This window comes from Perca fluviatilis, chromosome 15 (genome assembly GCF_010015445.1).
Source record: "Perca fluviatilis chromosome 15, GENO_Pfluv_1.0, whole genome shotgun sequence".
Classification (NCBI taxonomy): Eukaryota; Metazoa; Chordata; class Actinopteri; order Perciformes; family Percidae; genus Perca; species Perca fluviatilis.
The window spans coordinates 26,884,071-26,908,351 of record NC_053126.1 but is presented as its reverse complement, the minus strand read 5'-3'; the positions used below and the strand labels follow the sequence as shown (position 1 = coordinate 26,908,351).

Sequence of the window (24,281 nt, the reverse complement as noted above, 5' to 3'; positions counted from 1 at the left end):
CCGGTTTTCCGACATACTATACTATGGCTTTTTAATCCCGTTTTTCAACATACTATACTATGGCTTTTTTTGACATACTATACAATGTCCTTTTTCAACATATTATACTATCCTTTTTATTACTCTTTGAATCATACTATTGCTTTTTGACATGCTATACTATGGCTTTTTTCAACATGCTATTCTATGTCTTTTTAATCACTTTATTCGAGATATTATACTATGTCCTTTTTCAACATACTATACTATGCTTTTTATTACTCTTTGAATCATACTATACTATGGCTTTTTAATGCCTTTATTCGACATACTATACTATGTCCTTTTTCAACATACTATACTATGCTTTTTATTACTCTTTGAATCATACTATACTATGGCTTTTTAACCCCTTTATTCAACATATAATACTATGGCTTTTTTCAACATACCTCCCTATGGCTTTTTCATCCCTTTTTTCGACATACTATACCATGTCTTTTTTGGACATAATATACTATGCCTTTTTAAGCTCTTTTTTCGACATACTATACTATGTCTTTTTTATCCCTTCTTTCGACATACTATACTGTATCAGTTCCGCTGCTGTAAACCTCTGTTCATAGATAACCACAGACACACGGGGAGGAATATTTGCCACAGCTCTTTATTTGATGATCGCATCAGCAATGAAAAAACACAATCCATCCGGAGCTCCCTCGCTCCCACTTGGCCCGAGGCTCTCGGTCGCGAGGGCAAAACTTTGCACTGTCCAGCCCACCACACAGCGTCCTCGTTTCCTCTCCCACAGTCGGCCAACCAAAGCTTGCTCTGGCTCACTGCAGCTTTAAAGGGAGAGCATGATTAGACAACTCACTGCAGCTGTAACAATCAGTCCCTCCCAGCCTGCTCACCTGAGCCACCACCTCCTCCCCACACCTCCACATATACTATGTCTTTTTCATACATTTTTTCAACATACTATACTATGTCCTTTTTCAACATACTATACTATGGCTTTTTTATGCCTTTTTTCGACATATTATACCATGGCTTTTGTCGACATACTATACAATGGCTTTTTTCAACATACTATTCTATGGCTTTTTAATCCCTTTTTTCGACATACTATACTATGGCTTTTAATTACTCTTTGAATCATAATATACTATGGCTTTTTCATCCCTTTTTTCGACATACTTTAGGATAAATTTTCGACTATGTCTTTTTTATCCCTTTTTTCGACATACTATACCATGGCTTTTTTGGACATAATATACTATTGCTTTTTAATCTCTTTTTTCGACATACTACACTATGGCTTTTTCATGCCTTTATTCGAGATATTATACCATGGCTTTTTTTCAACATACTATACTATGGCTTTTTTCAACATACTATACTATGTCCTTTTTCGACATACTATACTGTGCTTTTAATTACTCTTTGATTCATACTATACTATGGCTTTTTCATCCCTTTATTCGACATACTATACTATGGCTTTTTATTACTCTTTGAATCATACTATAATATGGCTTTTTAATTCCTTTATTCAACATACTATACTATGGCTTTTTCATCCCTTTTTTCGATATACTATACTATGTCTTTTTATCAATTTTTTCCGACATACTATACTATGGCTTTTTTCAACGTACTATTCTATGGCTTTTTATCACTTTTTTCGACATTCTATACTATGGCTTTTTTTGACATACTATACTATGGCTTTTTATTCCCTTTTTTCGACATACTATACTATGGCTTTTTAATCCCTTTTTTCAACATACTATACTATGGCTATTTTTGACATACTATAGTTTGTCCTTTTCAACATACTATACTATGCTTTTCATTACTCTTTGATTCATACTATTCTATGGCTTTTTAATCCCTTTTATTCGACATACTATACTATGGCTTTTTCATCCCTTTTTTCGACATCCTATGTTATGGCTTTTTCATCCCTTTATTCGAGATATTATACTATGGCTTTTTTCAACATAAATATAATTTGTTTTTATTACCTTTGGATACTTTAATCATAATTTTATAGGGTTTTTATCCCTTTTTCAACATATTATACTTTTACTTTTCCTTTTCAACATACTTTATACTATGGTTTGCATATCCTATATATGTTTTTATATCCCTTTTTTTCAACATACTATACTATGGTTTTTTTGAAATACTATACAATGTCCTTTTTCAACATATTATACTATCCTTTTATTATATCTTTGAACCATACTATTGCCTTTTTGATATGCTTACTCTATGGCTTTTTAACATAGCTATTCTTGTCTTTTTATCACTTTTTTCGAACATACTATACTATGGTTTTAAGCGTATCCTTTATTCGAGATATTATACTATGTCCCTTTTTCAACATAATTATACTTATGCTTATTATTTCTTTGAATCATACTATACTTTATGTTTTTTAACCCCTTTATTCAACATATAATACTATGGTTTTCAATATACTTTCTACGGCATTTCATCCCTTTTCGACATACTATACTTATAGCTTTTTAATCCCTTATCGACATACTATACCATGGCTTTTTGAAATAATATTGCCTGCTTTTCTTGTTTTTTTGCGATATACTATACTATGTCTTTTTATCCCCTTTTTCGACATAACATACTATGTCTTTTTATCACTTTTTTCGACATACTATACTATGTCTTTTTATTACTCTTTGAATCATACTATACTATGGCTTTTTAATGCCTTTATTCGACATATTATACTATGGCTTTTTTCAACATACTATACTATGTCCTTTTTCAACATACTATACTATGCTTTTTATTACTCTTTGAATCATACTATACCATGACTTTTTTGGACATAATATACTATGCCTTTTTAAGCTCTTTTTTCGACATACTACACTATGGCTTTTTAATCCCTTTTTTCAACATACTATACTATGGCTTTCATTACTCTTTGAATCATTCTATACTATGGCTTTTTAACCCCTTTTTTCGACATACTATACTATGGCTTTTTTATCAATTTTTTCAACATTCTATACTATGGCTTTTTTGACATACTATACAATGGCTTTTTTATCCATTTTTTCGACATACTATACTATGGCTTTTTATTACTCTTTGAATCATACTATACTATGGCTTTTTTATCCCTTTATTCGACTTACTATATTATGTCTTTTTTATGCCTTTTTTCGACATACTATACTATGGCTTTTTAATCACTCTTTTCGACATACTATACTATGGCTTTTTATTACTCTTTTCGACATACTATACTATGTCTTTTACTCACTCTTTTCGACATACTATACTATGGCTTTTTATTACTCTTTTCTACATACTATACTATGTCTATTTTGACATACTACACTATGTCATTTATATCCCTATTTCGGCATACTATACAATGGCTTTTTAATCCCTTTTTCTGACATACTATACTATGGCTTTTTTCAACATAGTATACTTTGGCTTTTTAATCCCTTTTTTCGACATACTATACTATGGCTTTTAATTACTCTTTGAATCATAATATACTATGGCTTTTTCATCCCTTTTTTCGACATTCTTTAGGATTAATTTTCGACTATGTCTTTTTTATCCCTTTTTTCGACATACTATACCATGGCTTTTTTGGACATAATATACTTTTGCTTTTTAATCTCTTTTTTCGACATACTACACTATGGCTTTTTCATGCCTTTATTCGAGATATTATACCATGGCTTTTTTTCAACATACTATACTATGGCTTTTTCAACATACTATACTATGGCTATTTTTGACATACTATACTATGTCCTTTTTCGACATACTATACTGTGCTTTTCATTACTCTTTGATTCATACTATACTATGGCTTTTTCATCCCTTTATTCGACATACTATACTATGGCTTTTTCATTCCTTTTTCGACCATACAACAATATTAATTGAGCTCTACATACTTACTATGTCTTTTAATCCCTTTATTCGACATACTATACTATGTCTTTTTATCATTTTTTTCCGACATACTATACTATGGCTTTTTTATCCCTTTTTCTGACGTACTATACTATGTCTTTTTAATCCCTTTTTTCAACATACTATACTATTGCTTTTTATTACTCTTTGAATCATAATATACTATGGCTGTTTCATCCCTTTTTTCGATATACTATACTATGTCTTTTTATCACTTTTTTCCGACATACTATACTATGGCTTTTTTCAACGTACTATTCTATAGCTTTTTATCACTTTTTTCGACATACTATACTATGGCTTTTTCATCCCTTTTTTCGACATCCTATGTTATGGCTTTTTTATCCCTTTTTTCGACATACTATACTATGGCTTTTTAATCCCTTTATTCGAGATATTATACTATGGCTTTTTTCAACATACTATACTATGCTTTTTATTACTCTTTGAATCATACTATATTATGGCTTTTTCATCCCTTTTTTCAACATATTATACTATGTCCTTTTTCAACATACTATACTATGGCTTTTTATTACTCTTTGAATCATACTATAATATGGCTTTTTAACCCCTTTATTCAACATATAATACTATGGCTTTTTTCAACATACCTCCCTATGGCTTTTTCATCCCTTTTTTCGACATACTATACTATAGCTTTTTAATCCCTTATCGACATACTATACCATGGCTTTTTTGGACATAATATACTATGCCTTTTTAAGCTCTTTTTTCGACATACTATACTATGTCTTTTTTATCCCTTTTTTCGACATAACATACTATGTCTTTTTATCACTTTTTTCGACATACTATACTATGTCTTTTTATTACTCTTTGAATCATACTATGGCTTTTTACAGTTTTTTTCGATTGCTAAACGACAGTGGGCACAACTGGAGTCACATGTGCAAAACTCTAACTACAGTCTGCACAGCAGCAGTTCATGTGGACCAAACTCTAGTTCATTTTTCATTGCTTGAACACAGTTTTCAAAACTCTACACACTTATCCCATGACTTTAACCACAACGTGCAAAACACTGTAGATTTACAGCACTTTGTTCAAATGCTAACACACTGCTGTCAAAACTGTAAACCACACATTCAAAACAGAATAGATTTCAGTCTGGTGCCTATCAAACACTGCTGATTGCAATTTTAGCTGAAAGCCTAAGCAGGTGTCTTGTTTTAGACTAGTTAGTGAACATATACGGTATTTATACAGAGAAAGCTCAGAAAGTCTTTTTTTGTATACAAACACCAAATAAGAATGAAACAATCATACACTGTACTGTTTGAGAGAAACAGGTAAAAGAGCAAAGAGACCAATATGTCCAGGTAAGATGTCTGAGGTTATGTACACAGCTATAAAAAAAGTGAAAAACACAATATCTTTACAATAGTAAAACTGCATTCTTACTGTTTTTCAGAAAGTAATGGAGGTGAAAGCAATAGAAACACCACATTCATTTGTATTTAGAGATGATGCAGACATCCAATGTGATGAAGAAAACTTGCCACATGATGCCGAGAGAGGCAGGATTAGTCACACTATTCGTTGGTACTGTTATGTACCTTTAGTTTTTCCCCAGTAATTCCATAAATTACTAGAGACAAAATACTTTATTGAAGAAAACTGCTGATTTTCATTCCTTCTTGTTTACCTTATGTAAAAATTGGTATGCTATACAATCTATATTTTTTCCTTAAATAAACTGTTGAGTAGTGGCAAGTCACTCAAATTGTTCAAACTGTAAAGATGAGAAAGTTTGTAATTTCTGTATTGGTGTTTGATGCTAGTGTTTTTACCCTCAGTGTGTTCTGAGTGACAGTGTGTGTTATCTCAGTGAGGCCTGTGCATACTGTTTGAGACGTGTGTTAAGAGTTGTGTTGCTTTGAATGAGTTTTGCAGGTGATGTGACCTGTTTAGCTCAGGTGACTGTAGGTAGTGCAGACTGTTGTTTGAGTTTTGCACATGTGACTCCAGTTGTGCCCACTGTCGTTTAGCAATCGAAAAAAACTGTAATGCCTTTATTCGACATATTATACTATGGCTTTTTTCAACATACTATACTATGTCCTGTTTCAACATACTATACTATGCTTTTTATTACTCTTTGAATCATACTATACTATGGGTTTTTTATCCATTTTTCCGACATACTATACCATGGCTTTTTTGGACATAATATACTATGGCTTTTTATTACTCTTTGAATCATACAATACTATGGCTTTTTGATCCCTTTTTTCAACATACTATAGGATTAATTGTCGACTATGGCTTTTTTGGACATACTATACTATGTCCTTTTTCAACATACTATAGCTTTTTTATGCCTTTTTTCGACATACTATACTATGGCTTTTTAATCCCTTTTTTCAACATACTATACTATGGCTTTTTCATCCCTTTTTTCGACATACTATATTATGGCTTTTTTATCCCTTTTTTCGATATATTATACTATGGCTTTTTTCAACATACTATACTATGCTTTTTATTACTCTTTGAATCATACTATACTATGGCTTTTTAATGCCTTTATTCGACATATTATACTATGGCTTTTTTCGACATACTATACTATGCTTTTTATTACTCTTTGAATCATACTATACTATGGCTTTTTCATCCCTTTTTCCGACATACTATACTACGGCTTTTCTATCCGTTTTTCCGACATACTATACCATGGCTTTTTTGGACATAATATACTATGAGTTTTTAAGCTCTTTTTACGACATACTTCACTATGGCTTTTATATCCCTTTTATCGACATACCATACTGTCTTTTCATCACTTTTTTCGACATACTATACTATGGCTTTTTAATCCCTTTTTTCAACATACTATGCTATGGCTTTTTTTTGACATACTATACTATGTCCTTTTCCAACATACTATACTATGCTTTTTATTACTCTTTGAATCATACTATACTATGGCTTTTTAATCCCTTTTATTCAACATACTATACTATGGCTTTTTTATCCCTTTTTTCGACATATTATACTATGGCTTTTTTCAACATACTATACTATGTCCTTTTTCAACATACTATACTATGCTTTTTATTACTCTTTGAATCATACTATTCTATGGCTTTTTCATCCCTTTTTTCGACATACTATGGCATTTTAATCCTTTATCGACATACTATACCATGGCTTTTTTGGACATAATATACTATGCCTTGTTAAGCTCTTTTTTTGACATACTGCACTATGTCTTTCATATCCCTTTTTTCGACATAATATACTATGTCTTTTTATCACTTTTTTCGACATACTATACTATGGCTTTTTATTGCCTTTATTCGACATATTATACTATGGCTTTTTTATCCCTTTTTCCGACATACTATACTATCGCTTTTCTATCCCTTATCGACATACTATATCATGGCTTTTTTGGACATAATATACTATGCCTTTTTAAGCTCTTTTTTCGACATACTACACTAAGGCTTTTATATCCCTTTTATCGACATACTATACTTTGGCTTTTTAATCGCTTTTTTCAACATACTATACTATGGCTTTTTAATCCCTTTTTCCGACATACTATAGGATTAATTTTCGACTATGGCTTTTTTGGACATACTATACTATGGCTTTTTAGCACTTTTTTCGACATACTGTACTATAGTTTTTTAATCCCTTTTTTCAACATACTATACTATGGCTTTCTATCACTCTTTGAATCATTCTATACTTTGTCCTTTTTCAACATACTATACTATGTCTTTTTAGCACTTTTTCGACATACTATACTATGGCTTTTTAATCCCATTTTTCGACATACTATACTATGGCTTTCTATCACTCTTTTCGACATACTATACTATGTCCTTTTTCAACATACTATACTATGGCTTTTTTATGCCTTTTTCGACATATTTTACCATGGCTTTTTAATCCCATTTTTCGACATACTATACTATGGCTTTTTAATCCCATTTTTCGACATACTATACTATGGCTTTTTAATCCCTTTTTTCGACATACTATACTATGGCTTTGTAATCCCTTTTTCCGACATACTATACTATGGCTTTTTAATCCCTTTTTTCAACATACTATACTATGGCTTTTTAATCCCTTTTTTCGACATACTATACTATGGCTTTGTAATCCCTTTTCCGACATACTATACTATGGCTTTTTAATCCCTTTTTTCAACATACTATGCTATGGCTTTTTTTTTTTTTACATACTATACAATGTCCTTTTTCAACATACTATACTATGGCTTTTTTATGCCTTTTTTGACATACTATACTATGGCTTTTTTATCCTTTCTTTCGACATACTATACTATGGCTTTTTTATCACTTTTTTCGACATAGTATACTATGTCCTTTTTCAACATACTATACTATGGCTTTCTATCACTCTTTTCGAGAAACTATATTATGTCCTTTTTCAACATAGTATACTATGGTTTTCTATCACTCTTTTCGACATACTATACAATGTCCTTTTTCAACATACTATACTATGGCTTTCTATCACTCTTTTCGAGAAACTATACTATGTCCTTTTTCAACATACTATACTATGGCTTTCTATCACTCTTTTCGACATACTATACTATGGCTTTTTTATGCCTTTTTCGACATATTTTACCATGGCTTTTGTCGACATACTAGAAGAAGAAGATTCAAACCAGGGAGTGAAACGTCATGTGACAGAGTTGCCCCATGTCTCGGTCCACAGGAGGGCTAATGCCCACCTCCCAGAGATGATCGGCCTGAAGAATGCAATGTGCTGCAGACAACTAGGCTGCACTGGAAGAACCCGAGTGCGGTGTATGACCTGCAACGTGTTCTTGTGCTTGCAAACCGAGCGCAACTGTTACTCAGCCTTTCACACATAAGTGATGGCAGTGATTCTCAAGGTGTGTACATGTTCCTTGGTTCCTCCATGTTCTCCGACTCCATGAAGGTCAATCAATCAGGTGACCTCTGGGCCTCTGTAAGCAGGCCTGGTCCTCCATACTATACTATGGGTTTTTTATCCTTTCTTTTGACATACTATACTATGGCTTTTTTATCCTTTTTTTCGACATACTATAGGATTAATTTTCGACTATGGCTTTTTAATCCCTTTTTTCGACATACTATGCTATGGCGTTTTCATTACTTTTTTCAACATATTATACCATGGCTTTTTTCAACATACTATACTATGGCTTTTTAATCCCTTTTTTCAACATACTATACTATGTCCTTTTTCGACATACTATAGTATGGCTTTTTATCACTCGTTTCGACATACTATACTATGTCCTTTTTCAACATACTATACTATGGCTTTTTTATGCCTTTTTTCGACATATTATACCATGGCTTTTTTCGTCCTAATATACTATGGCTTTTTATCACTCTTTTCGACATACTATATTATGGATTTTAAATCCCTTTTTTCAACATACTATACTATGTCCTTTTTCATTACTTTTGACGACATACTACACTATGGCTTTTATGTCAATCTTTTCATCACTCTTTTCGACATACTGTACTATGATTTTTTAATTCCTTTTTTCAACATACTATACTATGGCTTTTTTTGACATACTACACTATGTCCTTTTTCAACATACTATACTATGGCTTTTTTATCCCTTTTTTCGACATACTATACTATGGCTTTTTTATCCCTTTTTTCGACATACTACACTATGGCTTTTTCAAAATACTATAATATTGCTTTTTATTCACTTTTCTCAACTTAATATACTATGGCTTTTAATCACTTTTTCAACATACTACTCTATGGCCTTTTGATCACATAATTCAACATACTATATTATGGCTTTTTATCACTTTTTGCGATATACTATACAGTGGCTTTTTAAACATTTTTATCGAAATACTATACTATGGCTTTTTCAACATACTATACTATTACTTTTTAAATGACATTTTTCGACATATTATACTATGACTTTTTAATCACTTTTTTCAACATACTATATTATGGCTTTTTAATCCCTTTTTTCAACATACTATACTATGTCCTTTTTCGACATACTATACTATGGCTTTTTTATCCCTTTTTTCGACATACTATACTATGTCCTTTTTCGACATACTATACTATGGCTTTTTTATCCCTTTTTTCGACATATTATACTATGGCTTTTTAATCACTTTTTTCGACATATTATACTATGTCCTTTTTCATTACTTTTTTTGACATACTATACTATGGCTTTGATATCCCTTTTTTCGACCCACTATGCTATGGCTTTTTCATTGCTTTTTTCGACATACTACACTATCGCTTTTTTATCCCTTTTTTCAACATACCATACTATGTCTTTTTCATAATTTTTTTCGACTTATTATACTATGGCTTTTTATCACTCTTTTCGACATACTATACCTTGGACCCTCCTCTCTCCATCCCTCCAGACCTCCCGACCCCTCCTCCACACTTCCTCCTCTCCCAGTTTAACCCAGTCACTCCTCCTGAAATCTCCAAACTCATCAGCTCTTCCAAACCCACTACCTGCTCCCTTGACCCCCTCCCTACTCCACTTCTGAAGTCCTGCCTCCCGGTCCTATGCCCCTACATCACTAACCTCTTCAACTCCTCACTGTCCCTTGGAACTGTCCCCTCTGCTTTCAAAACTGCCGCTGTCACCCCAATCCTTAAAAACCTGGTCTGGATCCCTCCTCTCTCAACAACTACCGCCCAATATCCAACCTCCCTTTCTGTCTAAAAACCTTGGAACGCATAGTCGCGCCACACAACTACAAACCCATCTTCTTGCCAATAACCTATTCGAACCTCTCCAATCTGGGTTTCGCCCCCTACACAGCACACAGAAAACCGCTCTCCTCAAAGTCCTCAACGACCTCCTCACCTTTGCTGACACCGGGTTCCCTCAACATCCTCATCCTCCTCGACCTGGAGTGCAGCCTTCGTGACTACGTGAGCCATAACATCCTGCTCACCAGACTCAAAGACCTCGGTATCGACGGTACTGCACTCAGCTGGCTCCACTCTACCTTTCCAACAGATCCCATTTCATCTCTCTCCACAACCACACCTCTGCCACAGCCACAGTCACTCAAGGTGTTCCCCAAGGCTCCGTGACTTGGCCCCTCCTCTTCATCATCTACATCCTCCCTCTTGGTCAGATACTCCGCCACTTCAACCTGGACTTCCACTGCTATGCTGACGACACCCAGATCTACCTCAGCACCAAATCCCCACACAATACCTCCCTCTCCCACATCAACTCCTGTCTGTCAGCTATTAAAACCTGGATGCAACACAACTTCCTCAAACTCAACAGCGACAAAACAGAATTCCTTCTGATCGGCTCCAAATCCACACTCAGCAAAACCAATAACCCCACTCTCACCATCGACGGCACCATTGTCTCCCCATCTCCCCAAGGCCCGCAACCTTGGCGTATCTTTGATTCCACCCTCTCCCTTGAGCCTCACATCCGTCAAGTCATTAAAACCTCCTTCTTTCACCTCCGCGCAACATCGCCAAAATCAGACCCTCTCTCACACCCCCGCTGCGGAAAGACTCATTCACGCCTTCATCTCCTCCCGACTGGACTACTGCAACTCACTTCTCCTCGGCATCAGCTCTACCAACATCAACCGACTCCAACTGGTCCAGAACTCAGCCGCCCGCCTCATTACCTGCTCCAAATCCTGGCACCACATCACTCCAGTCCTAAAACAACTCCACTGGCTTCCCATTTCCCACCGGATCACCTACAAAATCCTGGTCCTCACCTATAAAACCCTCCACCATCTGGCCCCCCCATACCTCACTGACCTCCTCTCCCCTACCAACCCTCACGGTCCCTCAGATCCACCTCAGCCGGTCTCCTCTCCATCCAAAAGTCCAACCTGCGTTTTGGGGACAGAGCCTTCTCCAGAGCAGCTCCCAGGCTCTGGAACTCCCTCCCCCAAGAGATCCGCACCTCTGAGTCCCTCACCATCTTCCAGTCCCGCCTCAAGACCCATCTCTTCACCTCAGCCTACCCATAGTCCACCTGCCCCCCTCCCTTTTTCATCTGTATCTTGTTTTGTTCTACTTGTTTTGTTTGCTCGTTTTGTTTTGTTATGTTTTTATAATCTACCCTGCCCTGTAAAGCGACTTTGAGTCCATGAAAAGCGCTATATAAATTCAATTTATTATTATTATTATTATTATACTATGTCCGTATTCAACATACTATACTATGGCTTTTTTATTTCTTTTTTCGACATATTATACTATGGCTTTTTCATACCTTTTTTAAACTATACTATGTCCTTTTTCGACATACTATACTATGGCTTTTTATTAACATTTTTGGACATACTACACTATGGCTTGTTGATCACATAATTCAACATACTATATTATGGCTTTTAAATCACTTCTTTCGACATTCTACACTGACTTTTTTCGACATACTATAGATTTGAAATCACGTTTTTTGACATACTATACTATTTCTTTTAAATCACCTTTTTTCGACATACTATACCGTGACTTTTTAATCACATTTCTTTCGCAGGGCGAGGAACACAAACTCACGCAGGCAGGATAACGGACACAAACTGACAGGGTAAAGACACAAGACGATCTGACAAGCGACAAAGGAAAAACAAGGACTAAATACACTGTGTAATGAGGTAACGAGGGACAGGTGATACGGCAGGTGAAACACAGGATAGAAAGGGTAATCAACAAAGGCGGGAAAACACAGGAAGTAAACTAGACAAGACAAGACAGAAAACAGGACTATCAAAATAAAACAGGAAACGTAAATACACAAAACACAGAACACAGTCACAACAGGGCAAACAGAAACCTACACAATGAACAGGGAAATAAGTAAACAGAGATATATTCAACAGAAATATACAAAACAGGATACATACAGATATCTACAAACAAGACAAACAAGAAATGAAACAAAATACAAGGCAAAACACCGAAACCATAACACTATGGCTTTTTTTCACTTCTTTTTCAACATAATGTACTATGGCTTTTTACCGCTTTTTTTGACATACTATCTATGGCGTTTTTTCAACATACCATACTATGGCTTTATAATCACTTTTTTGACATTACACTATGGTTTTTAATCACTTTTTTTCGACATACTTTACTATGGCTTTTTAATCACTTAATTCAACATACTATACTATGGCTTTGTATCCCTTTTTTCGACATACTATAACATGACTTTTTTGACATAATATACAGTGGCTTTTTAATCACTTTCTTCGTCGTACTGCTCTATTGCCTTTTTATAATTTGTTTCGACATACTACACTATGACTTTTTTTCGACATACTATATGAATCACTTTTTTGACTATGCCTTTTTAATTACTTTTTTGGAATACTACACTATGGATTTTTTATCACTTAATTCAACATACTATGGCTTTTTATCACTTTTTTTGACATGCTACACTATGGATTTTTTTATCACTTTTGTCGACAAACTATACTATTGCTTTATCACTTTTTTTCGACTATTTGTTTTTCATTATTTTTACGACATACCTTCACGACATACAAGGTAAGGCTCTACAGAGGGTGATGAAATGTGCTCAGCACATCCCCAGGACGGAGCTCCCATCCATGGAGGACCTACATCCCACTGTGCAGGAAGATGCCAACAGGACTATCAGAGACCCAAATCACAACAGTTTCATCATCTTGCTATTACTCATTACCACAAATATATTTTATTTGATATTTGTTATACTTCATCTCTACATTTTATCCTTTAATAAAATTTCTGATGTCTTTTTATGACTTTATTACATACATAGTATACTATTGCTGTTTTATGAAATGTATTAGTGCTTCTCTGCAATTGTGCACTTGATAATAAAGAACTTGATTGTATGACTTAAATCATTAAGAACTTTCTTATGACATACTATACTAAGGCTTTTTCTCACTTTGACATTATATAATATGGCTTTTTAATCCCATTTTTTGTGACAAAGTGTAACAAGACTTTTTAATCACTTTTGTCAAACATACTCTACTATGGTTTATTTAATCACTTTTTTCGACATACTATACTATGGCTTTTTAATAATTCTTTTGGGCATACCACACTATAGCTTTTTATCACTTTTTCAGCATTCTACACTATAGCTTTTTTCGTCAAACTATACTATGGCTTCCTAATCACTTTTTTTATGACACTTTACTATGGCTTTTTTTGACATAGTATAGCTTTTTTTGACACTATACTATGGCTTTTTCAACATACTATACTTTAGCTTTTTAATCACTTTTTTCAACATACTATGGCTTTTTTTTACTTTTTTCAACATAATATACTATGGATTTTTATCACCATCTTCTACATACAATGGCTTTATAGTCACTTTATGACATCCTACTCTATGGCTTTATCACTTTTTTCGACATACTACACTATGGGCCCTATTTTAACGATCTGAAACGCAAGTGTGAAACGCCAAACGCAAGTAGCTTTGTGGTCAGATCTCGGGCGCTGTTGCTATTATACCGGCGGGATAAATGACTCTTGCGCCCGACGCAAATCTTAAATGGGTTGGTCTGAAGTAGCTAGGTGTGGTTTGGGCGTAACGTGAAAATAACCAATCAGAGCGTCCTCTCACATTCCCTTTAAGAGCAGGCGTATTGTTCCATGGCGGATTGCTATTATGACGGCGGATTTGCATGGTGCACGCCAGCGGGAGCTGTCCGGGATGAGGCAAAGTAATAAATGCCCGTCTTGTCCGGGTGGCGATGTTGCTGCGGCCTCTCGGGCGCATCTCCTCAAGTCTGGAGTGGATTGCTGCAGCCATGGAGCGTGGGCCTCCAAACACACCACCTGCTCCTGCTGTGCCCCTTCCTCCTCCCCCCACTCCATCTCCGTCCACCCGCTCCATCAGGAGCGCATCGCGCATTACTCCAGATTCACCAGATTCCACCGGAGTGTCCAATCCCACCGTAGTTCAACATCACGTCTCCTTAAGTCCTAATATTTCCTCATTTATGTCATCAACACATCCATGATTCATGGTAATGTTGTGTAAAACACAACAAGCCACAAAGAATGCTGCGACTTTTTGAGGACTGTACTGTAAAATGCCTCCTGACCTATCCAAACACCTGAAGCGCATTTTCAGTAATATTTTTCTTTGTAATTATGTATGGTTTTCAAAAATTGGAACTGCTGTAGATGAGAGAAGTGTATGCGCCGCGTTACACGCTACATTATGGCCAAGCATGCGCCCCTAAAATAGCATCTGAATAACGCTACTGACTTTAGACTAGCCCACTTGACTTTAGACTAGGTTTTTCCCTGGTCAGTGGCGGAATTGTTTTCTGAAACTGCAAAATAGGATTACGTAACGTTTGCGCCAGAACATGCCTCCTCTTTTCGCTGAACCGCCCGGGAGCGCAAATTCATTCCCTAATTTACCGACGTGCGTCTGTGGAGGGAAAAGTCTGCTGTGCGTCGGGTGCAAAATAGGAATGATACATGCGTCGGTGTACAAAGGCAATTGCGCTGAGTGCAAGATAGGGCCCTATGTCTTTTGTCGACATACTATACAATGTTTTTTCCGACATACTATAGCTTTTTAAAAATCACTTTTTTTTCGACATGACTTTTTTCAACAAACTATATACACCATGGCTTTTTAATCACTTTTTCAACATGGCTTTTTTATTACTTAATTAAACATACTATACTATGCCTTTTTTCGACATATTACACTATGACTTTTTAAGACACTTTACAATGGCTTTTTTCGACATACTTAACTATGGCTTTTTATCCCTTTTTTCGACATACTATGGCTATGCTGGAACTACTTTATTATGGCTATTTAATCACCTTTTTTGGCATACTATACTGTGGCTTTATCACTTTTTTCGACCTACTATTCTATAGCTTTTTTTTCGACAATCTATACCATAGATATTTAAGCACTTTTTTCCAACATACTATACCATGGTTTTTTAAATCACTTTTTTTGACATACTATAGCTTTTTAATCCCTTTTTCGACATACTATACTACGGCTTTTTTCGACATACTATATTATGACTTTTGTCGACATTCTATACAATGTTTCTTTTCCGACATACTATAGCTTTTTAATCACTTTTTCAACATACTATGGCTTTTTATTACTTTTTTTGACATACTATGACTTTTTTAAACATAATATACTATGACTTTTTCATTAGTTTTTGTCGACATACTATACGATGGCTTTTTTCGACAAACTATATTTAATAACTTTTCAGCATACTGAAATGTAGTAAACCTTTCAGACCTGACAACGCCACCTCCTATTGAGGGTTAGGAGGAACCCTTTGAACCCTTACTATGTTAATTAGTATGTTGTGTGACCAACTCTAGTTCTCCCCTAACAGGAACAATTAACAGGAGGCAAATATTGTACAAAAATAAGTTTGGTTTTATTACAAAAAGTTTAAAAGATTTCCAATTAAAATAGCAAGGGCAGATTAATAAAACAATTAGATGGCAGATACATGTGGTCTTACTCTCCTCAAAGTAGGAAGGTCGGGTCGGCACGCGCACACCTCTCCGGGAGAGGACTGTAGGAGACAGAAGGAGACAGAAGGCCCAGCACCAACAAGGACACGCGCTACACACTTATTTCTACACGATTCACTACAAATATCATGCAAATCACTACAAAATATCACGCAAGTCACTACAAAATATCATGCAAGTCACTACAAAATCTACAGTGTCGAGGCTACATACACACCGTAACAGAGTGTCACCCAGTACAGTCTCACCACGAGGAGGCAGTGTGTCGACACGGACCCCAGCCTTGTACAGGATCAAGCTGTGAGCAGACATAAATTGAGGAGAGAAACCTATGCCAAAACGTCCATAAAAAGTATATCTAAAGACCACTTGTAAATGAAATCACAAGAAAATAATCAACCAAGGCAAATAACCAAAAGAAACAAAATGGTAAAATAAACGTAGAAAACATTGACTGGACTGGTCCTCTTTGCAAGGACACAAACTCCTATAGCACAGTTAATGCAGGAGGAGGAGTATTTTCCGGAGCTCTACAGCCACAGCAGCTCATTTGTCAGTAGCAAACGTCAATCTGCCCCAGTTCACTCCGTGAAGGACGGGAACTTGTGCCTGGCTATCACAGTGGGACCAAAAATCAGAAATCAACCTTAAGCTGTACTTGTTCCCCAAATTACCGCAGCCAAACATTTTCATACCTGGAGAATCCACACAAACGCAGTGCACTCAGTGAGAGGTAAGGGACTAATGACTGCACCTGGTGAGCTTTTTATCACTTCCTGATTGGAAACCGTCACATGATCACATGCCCAAGTCAGCTGGTTTCCCACAATACTATGGCTATTTTCGACATAATATACTATGGCTTTTTATAATTTTTTTCGACATACTACACTATGTCTTTTTTCGACATACTATACTATGACTTTTGTGGACATACTATACAATGTTTTTTTTTCGACATACTATACTATAGCTTTTTAATCACTTCTTCAATATACTATACTATGGCTTTTTATTACTTTTTTTGACATACTATACCAGTGGTTCCCAACCTTTTTTCCTTGGCGCCCCCCCTACTCATGTCTAAGAAAAGCTGAGCCCCCCCCCGAAACCGAAGTTGAGGTAACTATCGAGATAGAGCCTTACTTTCTTTTTTGATACAGAGCAGTTATCAGCACTTTTACGTTTCTCCACCATGTTTTATTCATAAAATAGTGATGCCGTGGCAGCAAGAAAAACGAGGATGATAGCGGCTAGCAGCTGACCTGATGACAGCAAGGGCCACTGGTTAAGAGGTCCCGGAGGTTTGGCTTACTAAGTAGTCTGCCTACAATTTTAAGCGAGAACAAAAATATATAGTTTTTATACAGACTTTTGTACACATTATATATTCTAGTGTATTATCATAATTTGTTTAACATGTGCAAATATTTTTTTTTACCTCAACCTCAAACCAGATAAAGACTTGCACACCCCCAGTGATCTTTGCCGCCCCCCTGAGGGGTGCCCGGACCCCAGGTTGGGAACCACTGTACTATACTATGGCTTTTTTCGACATACTGTACCATGGCTTTTTAATCACTTTTTTTGACATGCTATACTATGGCTTTTTTATCGCTTTTTTTTCATAAAATATCACAACATTAGGTTCATTAATAGCCATGAAAAAGTCATTACCCTCAACAAAAAACATATAGTATTACTTTAGATCAACTAAATTACCAGCAGTTAATTAATATTGACATTTTTTTGTACATACAATACAGTAATATAAAAGCACTTCTATTTACAGTTAATCTTGCTCACTCAGGAAATATGCGACTTAAGTTGAGAAAAACATCAGACTGGTTTGTCTCCTTTAATGTCAAGAAGTCCCTAATAGTTTGACATGAGGCAGCACATGGCCCACAGCTGATTCACCAACCCCACTGTGGAAAGAGGAACAAGCCCATTCCAGATATGGTACTCCTTCACCCTCCCTATGGCCATCTTGACTAAAATCCTCAGCCAGCCGATGGCGTGGGTCTTCATGGTGTCCTCCCTGCTGAGCTGAGGAAATTTCCTCAGTGGAGAGATGATGAGTGTGTGAGATGAGTGTTGCCCCCACTTCTGACAACATCCTCTTGATCAGGAAACCCTTGTCAGCCATTACTTTATCTCCAGCCTGAATTAAATGCAAGATCTGACATTTACATGATATTTCCATGTCGATACAAATGTGATAACACCACATGGAGCTACACCAATAAGTCCTTTAAAGGTGGTGTGAGTTTGGTAGCTTGAAAAGGTTTCTGACTGTAGTGAGATGGAGGATGGTGTTTCACAGCAGATCTCGGTGCAGTCTACTATAACTCTCACCTGAGGGGAGTGGAGCTTGAACTTGAACACACCGGCAGTGAGCCAAGAACCTGGTAAAGGTAGCTAGTCCATGTTAAAATGATGCAGCCAACTGTGGACAGGCTGACCTCAAAAATGGTAGACAAGGTTTTCTCCTGAAGCCCAGCTGCAAAACGACACAGAAACATGAACAGTTCATCAATACGTGGAAGTTTTCGATGAGGGCTAGGTGTCACTTGTGTTGTTTGCTGTGTCTTAGACCAGTATACAAACCATGAAGCAGAGTTATAAACGGACTCCCAAAACACAGTGAAGACCTATCTTGTAGTAGTAGTAGTAGTAGTAGTAGTAGTAGTAGTAGTAGTAGTTTTTAGAGTAATTGGTCTTTCTGTGAAAAGACTTGAACTTCTGATACTCATCCAAGAAGCCTGATTGGACGAATGCGTCACATGGGTTTGTTTTCTCCGGAAATTCAAAGCCAGACTGTCATGGCGGCCGTTCAGAATACGATCTCATATTGTACTGAAAACAATATAAGCGAGAAATAGGCCATGCAGTTCCTGAATCTGTCTTCATTTCAGCTCAACAAAGGTCAGTTTAAAAGATTTTCATCAGATTTTGAGAGACTCTAGTCACCTCCTTCCGCTCCCCATTTCCGGGTGAGTCCCGACTGCCCTGCCGGCGACTGAACATGTCAGGTCGGCGAAAATGAACGCCGACAGCCCCCCAGACTGACGACGGCACGGGACACACCGAACAGATTCGCGTCACTGACCTCGCCAGACTGTCTAACGGCCGATAATAGGCTAAGTGCGTCTCGGCTATAAGATGTCAAGTCTTTTCACAGAGAGACCAGTTACTCCAAATACTGCTATAAAATAGTAATTTTACTTAACTGCCATATACTTTTACTTTACTAACTTACTTTACTTTTTTTTTTTTTGCCAGTCCCCAAAATGACAAAATGTAACAGCTATATTGCATCAGGATTAAATTTATTAAACATGTTGTACAAGTAATATATTATTGGATTAAGTTTAACACTGTTCACCTACCTTTACCCCAATCATTCCTGTGGTATGTAGACGGCACTGATCCCTGTTTAATACGGATCCGTCCACTGGCTGATGTGTATCTACCATCAAGGGGAAAAGTGCTATTTCTTCATCAACAGGGAAATCGTGAAAACTCCGATACAGGAATTTCTGTTTCTTGTCTGATCAAAATGGTACACTGCAAAAGCATCTTCTCGAAATTGTGCCATGCTTCGTTGTTGGATGGGATACTGTTGCAATACAGACACGGGGAGAAAAGAAACCAGGAATCAATATTTATCTAGCTATCCTGCACAACAGTATGGAAATAGGTGAGTTACAATACATTCATGAATAAAGTAATTGCCTAACAAAGCGTTAAGTAAACTTGTTACAGTACAGGCAGCAATGTAATGCTACATTTTAACGTTATTGGTACCTGGTACTAAAGTTGCTCCTAATGTTTGCCTAGTTTACTAAGGTAGTTTACAATTGTGAACAGTTGTATTTCAGGGAGAAGTCTCAAGTTAACGGGGGTAAAACGGAAGTGAAGTTAAACTGCTACGAGGCAAGGCGGAAGTTAGATGACGTCATGGTGAAAAGGGTCTATCCAAGCTTCTCTGTTCACTGTTTTGATAGCCGGTCTGGCCGCACGTTCATGTTAGTGCACAAGTCCCTCCCTTTGAAACTGTTTTCCCTCCCCGTTCATATCCTACTGGCTAGCTAATTGGCGCCACCCTGACCCACAGAGGCTGGCCAGAACCATCGGGGAAGCTAACGCACCCCCTCCGATTCCGCACCAGGTCGCCCTGGTGAGTGTGAGCTAACCCCTATAGGCTCTGTCAGCACTGTTGCCATTGTAAGCTATGTTAGCTGCCACTATGCCATCAGCAGTGAGAGCCGGGTGCGGGCAATCCTGGCCCAGGCTCTGAACCAAACACTGGTAAAAGCCGTGTATGAGAGCCCAGATGTCGTATATAACCCCTTTAAGGATGCTTTCTTCTCAGGTGCTAATAACGACTCTGTCCAATTACTTCATAAGAGCTGTTCATACCTGCACATGGTACTATTTGGGAGGAGTCCATTTAGAGGGAGCTCTTAGAAAACAAAAAGTCAAACAGATTTTCTTGGCAAAGTTCAGAGTACCTGGCAAAGATAGGGATACAACAAACAAAGTGAAGAGCATAGAAAAATGAACCATTTCATGAACCATTAGTATTTGCTGACCCTACTAGATGGCACTCTTGGTTTAAAGAAAAAGACTCAAGGAATGATAATTTAGTGCGCTTTCAACCATTTGTTCAACAGAGAGTGCCATCTAGTGGGCTCAGAAAATAAAGAAAATGCCTGATGAAGCTTCAATTGGCCATCACTATATCAAACATTCTCACTAACTAACCAGCTGAAAGTGCCAGGCTAACAGAGCTAACTGTACTGTGAAAGGCCCTAAAATGTACCCATTTCTCTACAACACATTTTAAGTTTGTGTTGAAAGGTGTTACCCTTTACTTACAGAAAAAACAACTTGGGTTTTATTTTAGTAGCTCTGGCAATCAGAGCTATTGGAATTAATTGCTGAGAGCTGTGAACATGACAACATCACTAAAAATATGTCCAGTGGGGCAACAAACATGAACAATCAGATGATGCTACAGGTTTAAAACAAAGCAACAGTTTAGCCATTCTCGTCATCTGACGGTTTGTGTTACTTGCCCTTATTGAACTTACAGTATTTTTAGTGATGTTGCTGCATTTCCCAGATGTCGGATATAACTTGCAGAACAAATGTCCTGAGCTAAGAAGATAAAACCCAATTTGTAACAAACCATAATTTCCCTTTACTTTGGAGATGTCTTAATCCAACAAAGAAATAAAGTAAAACACAATTCATATTGTTTTCATTTTGTGTGCATTTACTGTGCCATAATTAGGAGAACAAAATGATGATGGCTTTTTGTCTTTGATAACTGAATGAATTCAGTTGTTTTTTGTGTTTTCCATGCCACATTAAAATAATTTTTCTCAAATATAATTTAAAATGTAAGGCATACATTAAAAGAAAATATGTATGCGTTAGAGTTGTTTTCATTTGAGCATTTTAAATCTTTCATAGCTTTGGATAGTCGTCCATGCAAGAATAATAAATGTATACCAAAACAGTTGAAAATAACAAAATTTAATGATGTTCAGATTCAGGAACAGTATAGCTGTGGTAGATTGCCTTAGCAGTTGATTAGTCATTGTAGTTGTGCTTTCTTAACATTGCAGGCTAACGCGGTTGTTGTTCGTATTGCAACCGACAACAGCAGCCTTGTACTGTGCAAGTACATTTCCCCCTGGTGCCATGATGTCCACATTCCAACTGCAGCAACTTAAATGCAGACCATGTAGACTGCAATATGATGTGATGGTTAGATAGAAAAGGTGCTGCATACTAATCAATGACTGAATCTTAACACATGCTGTGAGCAGCAGCACGTATTATGTTGTATTAGAGGTTGCACCCCCTACTCCTCTATTGACAGTGACCAGTGACATACAGTTATCAACAAATTTCTATGATCCGCCCACAGTAGTACAAAAGCCATGTCATAATGTTTGTGTAAGCAAGGTGCAAGTTGTAAATTTACTCTGCAGTGTACTACATGGCACCCACAAAGGTGTGTACAAACTGATCAAAGAGCTGCGGTCCATTTCCAGTGGAGGTGTTGGTCCAACTGGGTATTACTGAAAAATGATGGGCTGTGTAGTCTGATGCCGAAGATGCCAAGATGATTTGTAGTCCATTTCCTATGGCCATTTGAACAGAATATCCACTTGATGAAAGTGAGGCTGTGACATGGTGGGATTTGTAGTCCTGTTCCTCACTGAGGTTTTCCAAATGGCCGGCGTAATCCAAAGTGGCTTGTACAACCCGGATATCTATTTTTCTCAGTATGTAAAGGTAAAGAATATTTCCATGAGTACACGATACTACCATGCAACAACCACACATGGACACCCTGGGACATGTGCACCATCAAATACACAGTGGAGACATCTAAAAGACAGCAGCCAAAGGCTGGGATACATGGGTAACATTTGGTAGCAATGGTGATAGGCAGTAATGCCAATCAGGGACAAAATCTATTCTGTAAAATGCTGCAGGTTTTGCAAGAAAAAATCTCAGAGTTGTGAATAGTTATCATAGTGAGTGTTTTAGTGATGTCAATAAAACATTTGGTTAAACTGGGGGCTATAGTTAACTATAATGTAATGGAACTTCTTACTGACTAATATGGGTGTTTCCCATGAGGTATCAACATGTGAGAAAAATATTATCTGTATGTCACAGCTAATGTTACAACAGGCATTGCATCACTGACATCCCACTTTAACATTGATGTCGTAATATTTCAGCAAATTCAAATTCTCTCTAACTAGTAGCTCCTGTACAGATAAAATGCTAAAACATTTGGTAAGCATTACCAGCTAAGTTTGGTTAAGCCCCTCCTATATTTGCTCCACACGTCCCAAACTGTAATGCATTCTTGCCTAGTTTGATTGCTTCAAAAGGTTACCCGTGTAACAATGTCTCAAATCTTCAGACACCCCCCGCCCCCACACACACTTCCACCCCACAGTAAAACATTATAACAAAGTTACATATTTCATTTACAGCAACAATAAACCTCTTTTTAATAAGCAACCTCTTTTGATAGTTCTTGATTGCCAAATGGGAATTTTTTTTTCCCCTCCCGTTGGAAAGGGCTGATTCCGTTTGTGATTAAAAACTCCAATCTCCTTCTTCCTCCATCCATTCCTCCAGTCTTTCTTCCTGTGATTTGTTCATGCTCTTGTTTTCTTTCAGCATTTCTGTTTTAATCTCCTGCAACAAAAAAAAAACAGAAAATATGAATTTATCTGATTGGTTAGGGTTAGGATAAGAATATCAAGGTAAGCCAATCAGAGGCAGAATAAGGGCGGGAAATTTCTTTGACATCCGAGGAAACACAAATTTACATCTGGCTAAAGTGCAGGTTGCCAGATATGGCAAGGCAATATTTGCATCTACAAAAAGGGGGCCCTGCAGAAAAAGTTTGGGAACCACTTGTGTATGGTTTTTTTGGGTGAGTTTAAATGCAGACTAATAATAAAGTAGTGTTCTATTGTAATTTATAAAGCACAATTTGAATCAGGGACAGTACAGTATATCTAATAGAATAGAAAATATGTTAATTGCCATTTCCACATGTACATTGGAATTCATGTGCATTGCTCTTAGAGTCAGTTCTACAAAAATATAAGAATAAATACAATTACAAAAAAATAAAATGAAAATATAACCATATTAACAACAAAACCTATTATTGCCTTCATGACATCAGTTAAGGTTCTGTCACACCAATC

The 24,281-nt window shown here is 36.6% G+C and overlaps 1 protein-coding gene and 1 long non-coding RNA gene across 2 annotated transcripts in view; both read right to left on the bottom strand.

Moving 5' to 3' along the window:
- Positions 1 to 689: 689 nt before the first annotated feature.
- Positions 690 to 17,363, bottom strand: LOC120574958. The gene is made up of 3 exons (XR_005641937.1): positions 16,509 to 17,363; positions 13,509 to 13,605; positions 690 to 824 (listed from the first exon to the last, which is right to left on the bottom strand). It is a non-coding gene; the product is annotated as an uncharacterized LOC120574958 (long non-coding RNA).
- A 4,686-nt stretch (positions 17,364 to 22,049) lies between these two features.
- The window catches only part of jupb (junction plakoglobin b), a 146,266-nt gene continuing 144,034 nt past the window's right edge, over positions 22,050 to 24,281 (bottom strand). Inside the window, exon 17 of the mRNA XM_039825170.1 lies at positions 22,050 to 23,760. The gene's annotated coding sequence lies outside the window, so the exon portion shown is untranslated. The remainder of the gene's footprint in view (positions 23,761 to 24,281) is intronic.